The sequence below is a fragment of the Centropristis striata genome, chromosome 13 (assembly GCF_030273125.1).
Source record: "Centropristis striata isolate RG_2023a ecotype Rhode Island chromosome 13, C.striata_1.0, whole genome shotgun sequence".
Classification (NCBI taxonomy): Eukaryota; Metazoa; Chordata; class Actinopteri; order Perciformes; family Serranidae; genus Centropristis; species Centropristis striata.
In genome coordinates, this window is record NC_081529.1 from 5,437,918 (window position 1) to 5,457,694 (window position 19,777).

Genomic DNA, 19,777 nt, shown 5'->3' on the forward strand with positions numbered 1-19,777 from the left:
TTACCTATGTAGTAGTCTATTGATTGAAATATTTATTAAGTAATACAACCTTTGATGCATTTCAATTTAGTCTATGAGTAATTGGTAATGTCATTTGAGGGGGATACAATTTGGTACAATTAAAGCAGCTGTAAGAAGTTTTAACCTGTTATGAAACAGTTTCAGTTAAATACTGATGACTATATGACCTACATAAGCAATCAAGAGAAAAAAAGAGATTGGGTATTTTTTTATATAGTTCTTGTTAACGCCTGCAGAATCAGATGAAACTACTTACTGCATGCAGACCAGAAGAAACCATGTTTCTCTAGGCAATGTTTGTCAATGAGTAGTAGGTTTGGTGGTAAAAAAGGAAGCAACAGGAGATTTTTTTTTTAGATAATTTTATCTTTGATGTGATTATGGCTGATACTGCGACATGATCAGCAAAGAGAGAGAGAGAGAAAAAAAAGCAAGAGTTAACCTCAGTCGGTCTTTCAACAGATGGAGAGAATTGATTTGAAACAATTCAGAATCCATCCTTAATCGGCCCTCTTCCTCCTAGAGGATATGTAACATGTCTTTTTATTTATGTTCACTACACTCTGCTCAGTATTAGCTGTAGTTAAACTCAATTATACAACTACTACAAAATTACAAACGAGAGAACTTATATTTTCCAATTTTTTTTATTGACTTTTTATTTTAGGGAGCAATTTAGAGGGACTATGATCTTCCTGTCTTTGGGGGGTGGGAGGGTACAGAAGCACCTGGAGGAAACCCACCCAGAGCAAAGAGTAACATTGAGCTGATCAGCTCCTGGTCCTCACTCACCCTTCCAGCATCAGTCTTCATCTTCATCTCCAGTTGTTGCTGATGGCCGTCTTTCCCCTCCTAACTCATTGATCAATGAGCTTCAGTTTCTCAGCCCTCTCTTTCTGCAGCTCAGGAGGACTCGTCTCTTATTTGTCTCTGTCTCTAGTCTGTAGGAGAGCTCCTTCACCTTTTCCTTCAGACAGGCTGCTGCTCTCCACTTCAGAGGCAGGCTTTCAGCACCTGTGCCTGGTGAGCCTCGATCATCTTCTTTCTCCTTCTCCCTAACCCACTTGTCAGGTTCAGGGCTGGTGGAGTCTTTGTTGAGGTCACATTATTGTCCCAGTCTCTGAACAGCAGTGGTGGAACAAGTATTCAGATCCTTTACTTAAGTAAAAGTACTAATACCGCACTGTGAAATTACTCCACTACAAGTAAAAGTCCTGCATTCAAAACTTACTGAAGTAAAAGTACAAAAGTATCAGCAGCAAAATGTACTTAAAGTATCAAAAGTAAAAGTACTCGTTATGCAGCATGCCCCCACTCATTGTAATGTATTATCTAATATATTATTAGATTATTTGTATTGATGCATTTATGCAAGTAGTGCTTTAATTTTTTTTTTTAAATGGGGCTGATTTTAACCACTTAATATACTGTTGTGAGGTTTAACTTAAAAAAAAAATGTCTCATGACTTTAAATTTTTTAAGTTTTTATGTTAAATTTCGACCTGAAAAGTAACTAAAGCTGTCAGCTAAATGTAGTGGAGTAAAAAGTACAATATTTGCCTAAAAATGTAGTGGAGTAGAAGTATAAAGTCACATAAAATAGAAATACTCAAGTAATGTAAAAGTACCTCAAAATTGCACTTAAGTACAGTACTTGAGTAAATGTACTTAGTTACTTTCCACCACTGCTGAACAGTTGTGTTTGTGTTACCTGTTGAAAGATCGGAATATAGTTTTTCATTTTCAATGAAGTTTTCCCAAAACAAAGCAACAATTAAATACACCTTTACTGAGATCTGGTTGGAGCTTGGAGGTACAAAATCAATTTTTTTCAACTATTTTTGTGTGCACTTATACTAATCTAGGGTTTTTTTAAGTGGCTATAGGCCACCACAGGAATTTATTATTTTTTTGTTTATAGTTCTTAAACAAGGAAGTAAGTCAGCATTTTAGCGCCTTGGGGTCTCTGGATTGAATGGGTTGGTGGTTAGATGCCTGAAATAAGGTCAGTGATTAACACAAGCTGAAGAGATGTTCGCGTTTTGTTGTACAACATTGTGAATTTTGAAATTTTTAATAACTTGTCAAATCCGCTGGTTAGCCTGTCAGAGACCGTCTGAAGCAGTAGTTAGATTGAAGTGATGTGACCGTGATGTAGTTCGCTATAAGCATAACGTTAGCTTTTTACTTCTGTTGGCTGCTTCAAACATCATAAAAGTGGTTTTCAATTGTGAATACTAATGTATTAGTATAGTGGGAGATTAAGTACATTTTTCAATTATGGCCAAATGAGGTTATGTGTTAAAGTGTGATGTACAATGAGGTGTAATACTCTTGCGTAGTGTTAATATACACAGTGTATATTGGGTAATACATGGATGTACATTGAGATATAAAGAGGAACAGAAATAGTTTTTTTAAGAAAAAGAAACTTAATCATTCAACATAGTTAGACATATATACAGACAGATATAGGAGGGAATAAGTTTACATGCAGCACAAACAGATGGATGTGAATAGCAGAATGTGCACATTACATGCAGACCACTACAACGTCTGCAACTCCATAAAACACTTTATTTTCATAAGGTTCACACACCATCCAGCACATACACATTGAACATTGATATTCGCTGGAGTCTATTTGAATATTGTTGGAAAATCGAACCTTGTAGCGCACTTTTAAACTCCTAAAGATAGGTAGGCTAAATAGACTTACAGATGAGATGAGTCAGGGTGGAAATCCAGAGTGAATTGTGTTACTGACCAGGTGTAGGCCTATCACACAATGGGGCGGAGCTCCCCTAAAAGGCGTCCGATCGGAAACAGTGCAATGCCGCAACATGTCCTATGATATTTTGAAAAATGAATTCAAAAATCGTCAAAATCGGGGATGCACACCTTCGTGCCATGTGCAAGCCACATACGAAACCTTAGGTCAGTCTGACTAACGGTCAGCGAGATATGCCCTTGACACACACACACACACACTTCTTGCTTTTATAGATTGTCATGCTGAACAAATCATGTAAGCATCAGAAACGTGTGTTTGCCAAAGAGCTTATTTTTTGCAATGAACCTAAATCTAATGTAAAAATCCCAAAGGCAAATTCTCAATAGATCCCATGGAGATGCTACTTCTGGGTTGGCCTATAAAAACACATCATTTTGTTTGCTCTCTATAGTAGGTTTTGCTGCTTCCTCTCCTCAGCAGTTCATTGTTTAGTGGCTTCGTGCTACTATTCCTTCCTCCTCCTTCAAACTGGGGGTGTGCAAACTAGCATCTACAGAAGGTAATACAGTGACTATGAATAAGTACCACATATTACCCCACTTCAATAAATTCAAACTATCCCTTTAAAGTGTTGGGACAAAAGATCCGGGGGAAAAACGCTCTTTTCCAACCATCTCTGTGCTCTTCTTTGTTTTCGTTCCTCTGCCTCTGGTCATCTCCGTTCACCAGTTCCTCTTCCTCCTCTTTGTCCCCCCTTTATTTCAGACACCATACCAGCTTCCCATCCAGCCAGACATCCTGAAAACCCAGACAGTCACCCAGGGACTGAATTCAACAACTCTCCTCCACTCATCACTTATATGCAGGTAAGGATGCCCACACTGAACGCAGCAAATGTATTTATTGGCTTTTCCATATTATCTCGTTGCACCGGGACCCTGCTTTACCTAAACAAGCACTAAAACATTAATCAAGACATCAAACAAACATGATTTAACCATAAACAAAGACGGCCAGTTTTCCGTCAGGTTGTCGGCTGTTTGCCTTGTTAGACTTTTTGTTTGTGCAGGCGGTGCGAACATGTTAAAATAAATATGAAAGACGTGTTCAATATGCCTGCTGTCTGTGCTGGCGTGGGTTATTGTGCCCACTGTGTTTGTGTGTGTGTGAAAGTTGATGCTTGAAGTGTGTCCAAGCTTTTCTTGCTTCATTAACTCACTACAAGGAAGACATGGCAGAGATCCAGCCTCTCTGTCTCTCTGTTCTGTCTCGTCTCTATTTTGCTGTTGTGACTGCAGTCAGTCGTTGTCGTGCCAAGGCATGCTGGGATTGGACAGAGGAAATCTGGTTGGTGCGGGATGCCCGACTTGGCTTGCGTCCAAACTTTGGACGGAGGGGAGTAGGGCACATCTCTTGTGCTTTCATAACAAAAGGTATCATCTCTCCCATTGGCTTGTCGTGCACTCCTGCATGTCCTCCAAGATGGCCGCTAAACTTTATGGGCTGCCCTCATCCCATCTCGCCAACCCCTGCTTCCTGCGGCGTCTGGGTTTCCTCTGCACTTTTTTTTTTTTTTTGTCTGACTGCTTTTGTGCTGTTGAGCCTAACATGGTTGTCTGTCCATCTGTGCTTCCCTGTGTGTGAGTGTGGAGGGAACACTGCAGACAGACAGACAGAAACTAGCAGACTGTTTATGGCAGATAAAAGACAAAAGAGGCAGAAAATGTGAGAGACAAAACAGAGATGCATGCACAGACAGACAGACACACAGACAGACAGACAGGTCGTCACAGACAGAACAATAAACTGCAGATTAAGATGTGAAAAACACCAGGACGCTGACCCTGCATAACACAAAGGCACATTAGAAAATATGAGACATCAGACAGGCAGACAGACAGACAGGTACAGATGGCAGACAGATGCACAGACACAGACAAAGATGCGGGCAGGCAGGGGGACAGACAGACAGACAGGTGGACCCTGTAGCAATCAAGAGCAACATCCCTCCTGCTCTCCCTGTGTGGTGAGGATCAGAAACGAGGTACGCTTTCTTTCATCCTCCTTTATTTCTCTGTCGCCCCGCCATCCGCTGCGCTTTGTTTCTTCCCCTCTGCTTATTGTAGTCTCTTTCTTTTTTTGTTTTGTTTTGTCTTTCTTTCCCCCTTTTTTTTTGTCTGGGTTTTCTTCGCTCCTTTGTGCCCGTGATGTGTGCCGACGTCTCAGGGCGCTGTGCCAACGCTGCCTGATGAAGACCAAGCTGCATGCTCTCTTGTTTGTGTGTGTGTGTGTGTGTGTTGGTGTGTTGGTGTATGCAGATTGGCTTGTTTGGGGCTGGGGGCAGCTGCAAACACTTGTTTGTGGCATTGCATCCATGTGGGGATTGAGAAAGAGACCCTCTGCCTGTCTGCCCTTTAAGACAACTTAGTCTTACTTTATAATTTTATGTTGAGTCAGTAGATTTGAAATGTTGTCCGTAAGAGAAAATAAAAAAGAAACATATCAAGTATATCAAACATTTGGCTGCAAAAAGCGAAAACATGCACTATCCACGAATGATAAATAATAAATCCATCTCAGTGCACAAGGTCTTGAAAACTATCCGTATTGGTGCATTCAAGGTCACTCCAACTGAATCTATGTTATGATTTTCACTATGTTTGTCTTTTGAGTTCCTCCTGGATTTGATTTTGTTGCACAGCACAATGCTCTTCTGCACCTTCAATGTTGCAGCATCTTGAAATGGCCAGAGCATTTTTTTAAGTAGCTCTCGAATGCATCGTCACACAATATAATGCAGAAAGTATCTCTAGTCTCATGAATGGAAGTGAGATCAATAGAAACCAGATATAAAAGCAGTCTAAAGGAGTATTGTTATAAAAGTGTAAAAGTAGCAATACAATATAATGTATTATTATGCAATATAAAATACTCTATCAAGTAGAGTCCTTCAGTGAAAATGTCAGTTAGGTAAAATTACACAAAAACATCAGCAAATTATACTTAAAAAATCATAACATTTCTCATAATTCAGAAAAATGCCACCTGTGAAGGTTATATTATTTTATATTATTATATGATGTGATTTGTGATTGCCCAATACATTCATGTTCATGAAGCATTTTACTGTTATAGTTGGTCTAAAATGAGTGAACTTCCTGTAAATTATACAGCTATTTTTGGGTAGTTTAACTTAAAGACACATGTTTTCTAAACTAATCACACAGTATGTTTTCTATGTAAAAGCTGAATCTTTAGTGACTGTAACTGTCATATAAATGTAGTAAAGTAAAAGTATAAAGTAGCATGAAATGGAACTAGTTAACCCATTAAGGCCTAAAGCGCCTGGAAAAAAATGCCTGGAAAACCTATGGGCGATTTTCAAATGACCCCCTATAACCTGAAGTTTTTCTGGAAATTCAACACCTACTAAATAATAGATTTTTCAGCCTCTGTAGCAGATAAAAATGAAATTCAAAAAGTATTTGAGAGTTTATACCCGTGGCTTTCATGCGAAGTTGAGTTTATTTGTCCAAACCTTCAATACATTTTTTTTTAAATCAACAAACTCAGCAAATGTTACATTTGTCTGAATAAAAAATCCTATGCATAATACTAATACATGCCCATTAGCAAGATGCAAACATGATATGACCACTGGAAGAACAAGACATAGTTCTCATTAGAAAAACATAATCCTCCATCCATAAATGCCGGTCGATTGGTTCCGAGGGTTCAAAGTCCGGATCAGCGATTAAATCATCGGTGCTGTTTTCATCAGATCTCTTCCGTCACTTACTGCTGAGCTCCTCTGCTATAGTCGTCTTCCTCCATGATTTATAAGTTCTGGAAAAGTCCGATGTTGCATTGCGACACTCCCGCATGTATTCTGATCATGTTCTGATGCATTTCATTGGCCAGGGGACCGAAAATAGGTGGAAAAAAATACAAATACTACAAAATGACATATCCGCTGTCCCGGCCTTAATGGTAGAGTGACGCAACATCGCTCCCGGCTTTAATGGTAGAAATGCGGTAATGCTTTCCCGCCGTCAATGGGTTAAGTACAAGTTCCTTAAATTTCTAAATTGGTCAAGCTACTATTTTGTATGACATTGCATCCAAAGTCCCAGACCAGGGTAACATAACAGAAATGCGCTAGTGAGATGCATTTATAGCTGTTAGAGCAAAACCTGAAGATGCAGTATTTAAAGTAACAGGCACTGTCAGGCTGGTCTGTCTTCTGTAATGGCAGATGCAGCATGGCTTTACTGCTGGAAGGAGCTGCATTGGGGCTCATAATATATTTGCATCCACGATAGTATGATGTGCTTTAAGGTAAAACTTCTGCCATGTGACATATTTCATCATCAGCTGGAGTTCAGTCGACTTTCTGGTGATGTGTGCCCGAGCGAAATAAGTGAGCAGCTCATACTATAAGCCAGGGAACAAGTGAACAATGTTCATGTGAAGGTCAGAGGTCAGCTGTAACTAAGCTGTTAGAGATTATATGCTCTGCTAAAGGACTCCTGCACAGTGTCACACTGGCTGGGTCCAAATGTCAGGTTTATTTTCACCACATGTTCCCAGGAAGTCTGCGACCAAAAGGGACCTAAAGTGGACTTTATACTGACACAAATTACTGCGATAGAGACTTAGTTTTTACATCTTCTCACTTAAAAAAAACATTCAAACTGTATTAAAATGTTACTTGAATCATGTAGGCCATACATATAATTTAACCTCATCATGATACAAAAATATACAGAAGTAGAGCCCGACTGATAAGGGATGTTTGATGCCGATACTGATTTTAGAGGGGTAAATTTATCGATAACTGATATGATGGCCAATACAGTAAAAGAGACCTTTTTTTATGGGGATTGTGCACCGATTTAAATTATGTAAATGTGCCCAAAGAGCTACTTTCTCAAACATAAAACATATGTATTATTACAATATTTAACATTGTTATACATTATTGTACATTACAGAACTATGCATTACATTGTCAGCTAATTCTAGAAATGATAACTGAGAAAATAAATAATAAATAGGAATATAATAAATAGTTAGTTTCAGTAAATTGCTGACTATTTTAAAAAAAAATGAATAGCTAACATAATTTCTAAATCACACCAAGCAACATTTTCTATATTATATACTGTGTAAAAAAAGTTTTCATAATGGCTCATTTATGACAGCATATACAATGATACTGATATGCCTTTGATAGGTCAATATTGGCTGATAATATTTGTAAACTGATATATATTTGTCAGGCTCTATACAGAAGTATAGACTTTAAATCAACATCAGCATTTTAATATTTCACTGAAGAAGCTGTGGACTTTATTGTCAGATATATGGGCAAAAAAGGCCCAAAAAACAACAAAGGAAGGATTTCCAATCTAAGTTATACCCAGTTTATTAAGTCATAGTCTGGTCACCTTGTATGACTGTAGCTCAAACATTTCAAAGCAACAAGAGAAACAGGCTTGAGGTCTGTTACCAGCGACTCTGAAGTGATGATGGTGAATAATACGTACAACCACAATCACAGTACAAACAACTAAAGTCCACAACGGCTCAGCCCACTAATGGAGACATTAGGATTCAGCCACTGAGTGGACGCTGTGATGCATTACACTTTACAGCAGATCAGGAGTCTCACTAGCACCAAGTCTTTGGTTTCACAGCCTCTAGTGGAGAGTTGTGGTACAACAGGCTGCACTGGCTTCAGCAGTCCAAAGTCACAGTTAAATGACGTTCCTGTCCTCTGAGTGGATTTTTATACAAGTTGAACTAAAACACAAAACAGATAAAAACTGTTTCTCATGGTGTACCAAGGTGACATTTATTGCTCCGTACAGTTTGTATTGTTTCAATGCTTTCTGCCATTAGCTGTCTCTTCCCTCTCACTCTGTTTCATGAAGTGCCAGGAGGAAAGCCTGACTGAAAGAAACAGTCTATTGGTGGCAGATGTTTCTCTGGCAGTGATGGAATGTGTGTGTGTGTGTGTGTGTGTGTGTGTGTGTGTGTGTGTGTGTGTGTGTGTGTGTGTGTGTGTGTGTGTGTGTGTGTGTGTGTGCGCAATTGTGTGTGTGTGCAATTGTGTGTGTGTGCAATTGTGCGTATGCAAATTAGTGCTGCTTTTGTATTTCTTAATCTTGTGTGGTATTTAGCATTTGTAATGTGTCATGACAACATTTGCTCCAGTGTGTGTGTGTGTGCACTCCTGCCTGGCCCTGTCTGTGACCACAACTGTGTGCAGAATAACAATGAGCATCTCAGGCTACCCAGACTGTGTGTGTATGTGTGTGTGTCTTTGCCAATGGCTAGTGTTGCCCTATTGAGTTTAAGAACAGATTTAAATCTCTCCTCTCCTCTCCTCTCCTCTCCTCTCCTCTCCTCTCCTCTCCTCTCCTCTCCTCTCCTCTCCTCTCCAGTATGCAGGTGATATTGCAAGTAATATTACAAGTAATATTACATTAACACATTGCTTTCCTTTTCGTTTCAAGACGTTATTAAAACCAGCTTGCAGAAACTCGCTCAATATACAGTAGACAAATTAATCTCATTCAATCACCTTTATTTATTCATGGGGACACATTTGCAAGTGGTAATTATTTCCCATGTAATTTCATAATTTTGTCAACTGATTGATGTCAAAGTTAGACTTTATTTATTAGGTCAACATGTAAAAACACTGAGACGCAAGTGTGCAAAAAAAAAATCTGGTGATATTTTCCAAGTCTGTTTTTATGACTAATAAGCAGTTGAAATGAAGAGCGTTGCCAGGGTTATGTTTCTAAGTTCTATTTTTTGAGTGTTAACAGGTGTCAAAAAAAGTTTTGGCTGGTGAAAAACATTTTCACTTCGACTTTGTGTTCAGAGTGGATGGAGAAATTAAAACTCACCTGGAAAAACATGAATGCTTTTAGTCATGTTGATAAATAGTGGGATTTAGTGCACTTCAGCCCCTTGTTGCCAAAATGAGTGTTTTGACAATTTAAATAAAACTTAAAATTCATCACCAGGATTTTTTCCCACTTCCTTGTCAGGGCTTCTGTAAAACCCCAGTTGTGGTGCAAGACATTTTACTAATTTTAAAGATCTAGCTTGGAAAGATCAAGATCTGACACAGAGGTAGACAGATGACAGGTGAAAATAGAAACAGAAAGTGGGACGTTCTGTTTACTGCAAAAGCAGGAAAAGGATGAAATCAGTTGAAGATCAACAGAGTGATAAAGGTGGAAACACTGTCGGGTTAAAAGTTCCTGTTGGTGTGAATGTGAAAACATGTCTCTAGTGTGTGTGTGTGTGTGTGTGTGTGTGTGTGTGTGTGTGTGTGTGTGCGCGTGCGTGCGTGTGTGTGTGTGTGTGTGTGTGTGTGAGAGAGAGAGAGACTGTTTACTACCAGCCTCCCCACCTCTCTCTCTTTGTCACGCTGTTGATTTGTATGTTCAACACACACCAGAGGGCAGACTGACAGCTGTGCTGTCTAGACACCTTATTTATGGTTGTGTGTGTGAGAGAAAAAGAACCCCCTTTAAAAGAGAAGCAGTCATGTGACTTCTCTAAGGTCACTTGTGGCCACAGAAACACACACACAACCTACAGTATTTATCTACAGCGTAGATCATCCTAAACGTGACTGATACAGGCTGCCTGGTTGCCAGTTTTTGTGTGTGTAACAGATCGCCCAGTGAGACAAGGTGTGTCATTTTTAATGTCAGCTTAACATTAAAATACACAAATATCAGACTATTATATAATATCTGACATTTTCAGGACAAGCTTTCAATCAGCAGCACTTGTTTGCAAAATTCTCGTTTCTAATTATTTAACATAATTACTCATTGACATTGGAAACATCATGCAACTTAAAAACGAAATATATATACACACATATTCAAATAATAAATACAAAAATAATCAATAGAAATAAATTACATAGAAATAAACAAGATCAATTATGTTCGAACATTAGTGCCACTGTTACTTATACAACCTACTGAGGACTACTCAACATTTATCAATTATGGAAGAATAATGAGTAAAACGTGACTGATACAGGCTGCCTGGTTGCCAGTTTTTGTGTGTGCAACAGATCGCCCAGTGAGACAAGGTGTGTGTATCAGTGTTGTGATTTGTGTGCGTGTGCTTGTGATGTCTACATTCCTCTGTACTCCTGATTGTGTGAGTGTGCAGCATCCTGTTTAATTAGCGTGTCCAAGACGACAGCTCATTAACATGCAGAGGGGAGGGATAAGAGGGGCGGTTATGGGAATTATGCAAATTGGCGTGCTGTCTTGTCATCAAAATAAAGCACGATGGACATTCTGACACACACACACACACACATTTCTATACACAGATATTAATAGTTTACTCAGCTACTGTGACACTGACGAGGGTCTTTGTTTTTGTCAAAGTAGCTGTATTTCATGACGATTTTCTGTATTTACATTGTTTTCATAGTCTTACTCAGCTCTGCTGCTGTTGTTTTGTGCACAATAATTGTGCTGTAAATAATTTATATTTTCTACAAACCATTTTCCCTTTTTTAACATTTGTGTGTGTGTGTGTGTGTGTGTGTGTGTGTGTGTGTGTGTGTGTGTGTGTGTGTGTGTGTGTGTGTGTGTGTGTGTGTGTGTGTGTGCTTTAGCCTTTTTTAAAATGTCTTAACTGCCAGGACCCACAATATATTGTTCTCTCGTTAATTTTTAATGTCAGCTTAACATTAAAATACACAAATATCAGACTATTATATAATATCTGACATTTTCAGGACAAGCTTTCAATCAGCAGCACTTGTTTGCAATATTCTCGTTTCTAATTATTTAACATAATTACTTATTAACATTGGAAACATCATGCATGTATTGAACTTAAAAACGAAATATATATACACACACATTCAAATAATGAATACAAAAATAATTAATAGAAATAAATTACATAGAAATAAACAAGATCAATTATGTTCTAACATTAGTGCCACTGTTACTTATACAACCTACTGAGGACTACTCAACATTTATCAATGATGTAAAAATAATGAGTACGAATAAACCAAAATACATTCTATCAGATGTGTTGTAGTGCACTGCCATAGCCGACAACTGGTAAATTTTATTCAACATATTTAGCAGTAAGTAACTCAGCAAAAATGGGTGAAAGTGCACTGCTGTAGGAAGGGGTGCACCGCTGGATTTATAACACAAGACAAAAACAAGAGCTTCAGGAAACAGAATGCGGCATAATGCATTTATCTTGATTATCTTTTTTTTTTTTTTTCAAAATCGGAAGCTGTAATTAAATTTAGAGTAATGGCCCAGCCTGGACATACAGTAGGAGTCATTGTAGCTGACTGTTTATTTGTCTTAATTTGCGTTTGAAGTGCAAAATGCAAAATGTTTTTCTAAAGGGCAGTGGTGTAACGCAGAACCAGTTGAGCGAAACATTTCACAGAGGTGTACCACTCTTTGGTTAGAAAAAAAGTGTCAACTCAATCTCTAAATATGAATTTGTGTTTGGTGATAGGTTTGGGTTTTTTTTTAACGTCTTTGCATGGGAGATGGACACACAAAATTAAGAGTCAGGCTGAGGAAGTAGGAGCAAGAAAATGAGGGAGAAAAGCGCTGTGTGTGTGTGTGTGTGTGTGTGTGTGTGTGTGTGCCAGACTGCTGGTGTGAACCAGCGAGTTGATTGTCCTGCAGCCATTGATATGGAGATCGAGAGGGAAGAAAGGAACTCTGTGTGTGTGTGTGTGTGTGTGTGTGTGTGTGTGTGTGTGTGTGTGTGTGTGTGTGTGTGTGTGCGTGTGTCTGTGTGTGTGTGTGTGTGTGTGTGTGTGTGTGTGTGTCCTGCTGTAGTAGAACTGGATCATAAAAATTTAGGGTGTTGTAAAAAAAATAAAACACACTAGTTAATTATATCCAGAACTAATTTAAATGATCACAGCACCAACAAGTTTGGAATGCAATAAAAAAAAGTAATATAACCACATAAATTAATAACAATGCAGAACTCTGCCCCGCGTGCATAAGCATCCACTCTTTTGATATTTCAAAGACTCAGACTCTAGCAAAACAGCAGTGCAGTCCAATAGGTAGCACAATAAAACACAAGATGAATTGAAAGATGAGTGTGCACAAATTCGGGCTATTTAAAGAAGGAAATGACCTGTAAGGATTTTGGTGACAAAAAAATGTACATTTAAAAAAAAAAAATGTATGTGTTGAAAAAATGTCTGAAAAATTCTCTCTCAGTGAAAAAGTCTTCATGGAGCACTAAAACACTCCATTCATCTTTCTGGGTCTCTTCAAAGCAGAGCTGAGGCCAGATGTACAACTCAGTGCGTTTCCATGCACAGTTTAATCGAGCTATGCATAAATTTTGATTTTTGCCGTCTAATCGGACTTCTGTCCTTCTCTCAGTTTACATGCAACTGAGAAAATGGAATAACTGACGGGAACTTGTCCTCCTCCTCAACACTGGGTGGCAATATGCATCGTTTCAGCGGATTAATATTGCCCCCTTTCTTGTTGACCTATTACATAATAATAAACAAGTGGAGAAAGGCGGGACACCGGCATTTTCGAACAACAAGATGGATACTCGTACAGCTCTGTTCATTTCATATGTAATGTACATGTTACTCGTTGTGCAGATAAGGTGCACACTATCCCTTGTGGTCCTTCTCATGTGATTGCATTCTTCTACTGCGACCGGCATTCTTGGATGTTTTTGGTCTGGGGTCATACGCCAGCGCACATGCGTTGTTTTGTGTTACATGCCGGTGAAAATCTTATTCCAATCGCATTATCTGGGTGTCTTAATCAGAGTTGGAGAACTCAGTCATTAGTCGGACTATCACGTTTACATGCACTTCAGTTGTCCAGTTATAGTCAGATTAAGGCAAGTGCATGTGTCATGTAAACATACTGAATGAAAATAAATATCTTCTTAGCATCAGAACGAGAGAAACTCTGCTCTGGACAGTGTCTCATTTTCCAAAATCTAAAATCTAAACCTCTAAAAATGAAAGACAGTGATAATTTAATTTAAGCTAGATTGTTGTTCACATATTGCATCAACATCCAGGAACTAAATGGTGATGTATTTAAGTGAAAATGTTACTTACTATTACCTTAGATCCTACATTACAGATTCCATAGATCTGAAGTAATCAGACAGTAAATAACTCACACTTATCTCACATTGTGCATTAGGGGCTCATATCCACAAGCTGGAATTGTTTCTCTTAACCACGTACTGAATGTCACCTCTTTACTCAAAAACACTTACATGTGATGAGTCATTTCAGAGGTGTTGTGACATTTGAAAAAAATTATTCGTTTATTTACAGATGTTTCTTTTTCAATGTAAGTCTATGGGAAAAGTCTCTCTGGGTCCCATGGCTTCACCTGGCGGACCCAGAAAATTGTAGTTCCACTGTTTCACCACTGTGTCAAATTGGCATCAGAGCCTGGCTCTCTTCCTGGGGGCTTGGCGCAGACATGTAAAACAAAGTGTTTTGGAAACGATGAAATCATTTCCTCAATTTACCCAAGCCCATTCTTGCTTTGCCAAAAACAACAACCATGAACGATGTAAACATGTTCTAGTAGAAAACTCAAAACACCAGTGTGAACCTGAAAATGAAAGTAATGCGTCCCCTTTAAATGTGTCATTCAGCTCCATTTATTTGCTCTTTTTGCATTACAGCGTACATTTCACAGCATTTCTGAATGTCACTGAAGGACTCACTCTTCATGTCATTAAGTAGCTTAATGATAAACTTAACAAACTTGAAAAAAACTCTCCCCCTCCCTCCCCCATGTCTTGATTTCTCTCCTTTACACTCTCCATTTCTAATCTCCAGTCATTTCTCACTCTGTCCTCTGTGCTCACTGAGATGTGAAATCTGTACAGACCCTTCCCCCTGTTATTCCCTCTTTCTTTCACTTCTTATATCCCTCTCTCTCTTTCTCTTTCTCTCTTTTCTCTCTTGCTTGCACGCTCACTCACTCTCTCTCTCTCTCTCTCTCTCTCTCTCTCTCTCTCTCTCTCTCTCTCTCTCTCTCTCTCGCTGTGACTGTCATTGCTGGTCTTTTGTTTCTGGTAGAATGAGAACCAATTGCTGCTTGGCACCGGGCCAGAAACCAAAGAGATGGGGAGGAAAGCACGTCCACATACACGCACACACACACACACACACACACACACACACACAGTGAAAGAGATTCTCATTAATTTTCAAAGTACACCAATAATGATCCAGGAGAGTCAAAAACAGAGTTGTGCTATGATCTGTCTCTCCGTCTGTCCATATATAAATTACTTAAGTGAACTTATTCAGGCATATCTACATTTATATGCGTCATTGTATGTTAATTCTACTTTATTCCTCTAAATAACCCCAAATATCTGTTTATTGAGACTGGAGTAATTCAATTCCAGGGTGTGGTTACTCCAGTACAAGTTAAAGTCCTGCATTCAAAACTTACTTAACTAGAAGTACAAAAGTATCAGCATCAAAAGTATCAAATGTAAAAGGGCTTGTTGTGCAGAATGGACCCACTCAGATTGTTTTATAATCCAAATATAGTATTATTGTATTATTATTTTTGATACATTTATGTAAACAGCGTTTTACTGTTGTCAAGGTACGGCTAATCTTAACTAATTAATATACTATTATGTGGTTTGATTTTTTGTTAAATCTGAACCTGAAAAGCGGCAGCTAAATGTAGTGGAGTAAAAAGTACAATTATTGCCACTAAAATGTAGTGGAGTAGAAGTATAAAGTTACATATGTGGAAATACTCAAGTAAAGTACAAGTTCCTCAAATTTGTACTCAAGTACAGTACTTAAGTAAATGTACTTAGTTACTTTCTACCACTGATTAATACCCAGTTCAAAGCTCAAAAAATCTCATTTCATGTTACTGTAACCTTAAAATATGTTGTTGCTCTGTTAACGCTGGGCTCCAGAGAGCTATTTACTGTGATGATAATGAGAAAATAGAGCACACATTATAAATAAACACAGGTCTCTCCGATGGACCTGCAGCTTCAGTGTCACAACACATCCCACACTTTTTTTTTTTTTTTTGATTGACTGACTGAGTGACATCTCCTGTTCACCAACCTGCTGGCTAACATGGCCTCCTAGAGCTCTCCGAGGAGGTTCTCATCTCCACAAGAAAATAATTACAAACAGAAAAGATGAGCACACAGATCATTGGGTATGTGCAGAAACTGAGTGGAATTAAACAAAGCAGGTAGAAGCACGACTCCTCTCTGCAATATCACGCATCTGTTCTCTATCCGTTATTTACACAGCATAAGGCTGTTGCTCTTGGAAACCCATACATGAACCATTAATAGCCCATACATCCACGAGGCCTCTTTATTGTTTAACAAACATCAGATGATGCACACTGAAGTTGTGCCTTCTACTGTTTCCAAGCAACTACCGAGAAAATGTTTGAACACACATATTAGCAGTCAGAGACCCAAAAGGTGTTATTCTCCAGGCAGCAGTAGCCTATAGAGACACCCTACTTTAATGCTAAGCATAAATGAGTTATAATGATGAATATTAACCATTTCTAAGTTTCTTTTTAGGATTAAAGTGAGATCAAATTAGGATTTATGTTTATGCTCCCATAGCAGAAATGATAAGAATAGAATGATGTGATTTATATTTTTCTTCTAAATACTTATTGTATTGTATTTGTACTTGTTGAGATTATCATTATCAAAACAGGGGGAGAATTAATGTTTTAAGGTTGTTTTTTTTCTCTCTTTGTTTTGTGTCAATGCAGCAATTCTGTGTTGTGCTATAGGCATGGAAAAGCGTTGTTTCATAGTGTTTAATAAAAAAGAAAAGGAAATACATTAGCATTAAGTTTTTCCACAGCTAACATTAACATGATTACTTTCTTTTTTTGCTTCCAAAGACGTACATTTGCAAACTGATGACAGGACTAATCAGTTTACTTAAGACTTAGTGCACTAGTCACAGATTTTCCGATAATATTCTCCTGTAATGTCTTGGTGTGCGGTTAGAAAATTAGTTCTTTGGTTGGTCTGAGGGAACCTGCTGTGGAAATGTTTGTGTTTGGGCCGACTGTAACCCTATAATGTTATGAATAAGTCATGCAGACAGAAACTCTACACATGCACTCACGCACACAGGCATAAACACAGAATTCCTGTGGATGCACACAATGATACATACTTTTATCCTCTCCGTTTTTATTATACACACCTCTCTTTGTCACACCAGACACACTTCACTGTTGGGGCTTAGCAGTGTGAGTAACCAAGTTTTATTAGAGTTGCTGTGAGTCACTGCACAGATGGAGACAGCAAGGAACATTTTAGGGTAATGAGTGTATTTTTAGGATGTCACCTAAGTAGGTAAAAACAGCAAGAACAGAAATGAAGGGGGGAATGAAACACAGGTTTAGTTTTTATTGAGGTGCTGTGGGAGCTTACAGAGAAAAGTGGGACAGGATATGTGAAATCACCCAGGAAGAAAAAAGCACAACAACAAGTGGCAGCTGACTCCAGATTTTGAACCAATATTCAAAATAGTTAAGAATTCAAAGTGAACATTTGAGCACCATTAGCAAAGCTTCATGTTTTTTCAGTGAATCAAAACCATAACAGAGCAGATGTTCATTGTTTGAACTGATGACTTATTCCGGTCGGTTTAAGAAATATTGGAATGGTCCGTTAGCTCAGCCAATGGGAAGAAACAAGTCATACTCTCTAAGGTTAGCGGTTTATATATACAAACAATCCCCTACGAGGACACAAGTTCAACATTTTTGGACATTTGTCAGTTCAATATGAAGCTAAAACCAAGAGCTAGCTAGTTTCGCATAAAGACTGTGAACAGGGGAACAACAAACCGAGCTCCGTCTAAGGTAACAAAATCCACCAACCAGCACTTCTAAAGCTTGCTAAAGTCCCTTTCACACATGCACTACAGCCCTGATCTTACCTGGATATTACTCTGAGGAACATAAGAGTTCTAATCAGACAACGAAAATGTTCAAATCAGCTGGAGCAGACATTCAACAGACGTTACCCTGCAAGTTCCTGAATACAAAGTCTGTGTAATGTCCAATTGAGCCCATGTGTGAATAGAGCAGGCTACTGTCTGGAAAACTGATAGCGAGCGAGTAGGCTGGCTGATGACGTTTCTATCACACAACTTGTGCAAACTGACAAACATCTAGTGTTGAAAAATGAACATGCAAATAAATATGTCCAACTGGAAAGATTTTCACACTGCAGAATAAATTCCAACTGTGGTTAGTTTCCGCAGCATACCATTGGCTGACCTGTTAGTCCTACACATGGGTTTGTATGTGACTGACTGACTGACTGACTGACTGGCTGAGTGAGCGATGTCATCTTTAACATTCACAGTGTGCGCCTGTTTTCAAACACGTTGTCACTGGCCTAATAAGGACAGCGCTTTTACTTCACTCATTAAATTTCAAAGAAATTCCACACCTTGAACAGGTATTTAGGATTTCCTTTATTAGTCCCACAATGGGGACTGTTACAGCAGCAAAGTGGATAGAAAAAAACAGTAAATAGCAAACAGCAGTATAAACTAGAAATATAAGCAAATAAACAACTAAAAAATATAATAAAGTATTAACAATTTACAATATAAACAAGTACAAGTATAAAAAGTTATTAACAATTGAAACAAATATAAAATTTTAAAAAACCATTATATACAATGTAAACAGCTATCTAGCTGTTTGTGGATAATACAACTCAAGACCAAGGTTCTTTTGCTGCCTTCTTGGCCACAAAAACTGTGCAAGGTAGTACCATTAACTATTCCTGTTACACAATCCCACAAAATTGCAATGACCAAATGTGTTATGTTCTGCCTCATGCACGCTCTACCCAGATGCCACCCCTTGACTAAACCAAACAGTATCTACAGCAGGTGAGAACATGTCTATCACGGACAATCTCCTGTTGTGTACTACATGCGTGAAAGGCCAACTCCGAATTGATTGTCAAAACATTGTCCGGAGTTTATATGACAAAACAGCTTAATTAACACATTATGTCTTGTTTATTTAATCGGTATTTAAACTTTAGTTTCAGTCCTAAGCTAACCAGCTGCTGGCTCCAGTTTCATATTAAGCAGACAAATATGAGCACGGTTACAATCTTCTCATCAAACTCTTATAAAGGAAACTAATATGTGTACTTCCCAACCTAGCAATTTAACACGCAGGTAGCAGTGCAGTTTCTTCTGAAAAGGTTTTGCAAGTAGATGTTTTACTGTTTGTGTGTGACCAAGTGTGTGTGTGTGTGTGTGTGTGTGTGTGTGTGTGTGTGTGTGTGTGAGAGAGAGAGAGAGAGTCTGTATGTCCAGAATGATTGCTGGATCCAGGCAGCCAATCATCCATCTCAGAATGGAGGTGAATAAAAGGAAGAATGAATATTTAAATGAGAGTTGGTCCATCACGATAAAACTAATCTGCATGGCTAACCAAAGGTCTGCTGCCCATCTAATGCTGGTGTGTGTGTGCGTGTGTGTGTGTGTGTGTGTGTGTGTGTGTGTTTGTGTGTGTGTGTGTGCATGGATGTGTATGCACCTTCTTGTAGAAATATGATGCATTGCATCTGGAACCTGCTCTGGCGTTGCCATGGAAACGCCCGTCACGCTGGCAGGCCCCCGTTGCGCACTCAAACACACACACACACACACACACACGGGCAGACACTTACACACACACAGTGGTAATGAGAGACGGAGAGACTGGCAGCATGCCAGGACAATCTACACACACACACACACACACACACACACACACACACCCCTTCCCCCCTTGCACTAGAACATTCTGAGCACACACACATTCACACACGCACTTGGTTTGGGCTGCTCGGACTGGCATGGGGGTTGGGGCAGTGTGTGTCTGTGTGTGTTGGAAGGCAGAAAGAAATTGACAAGAGGAA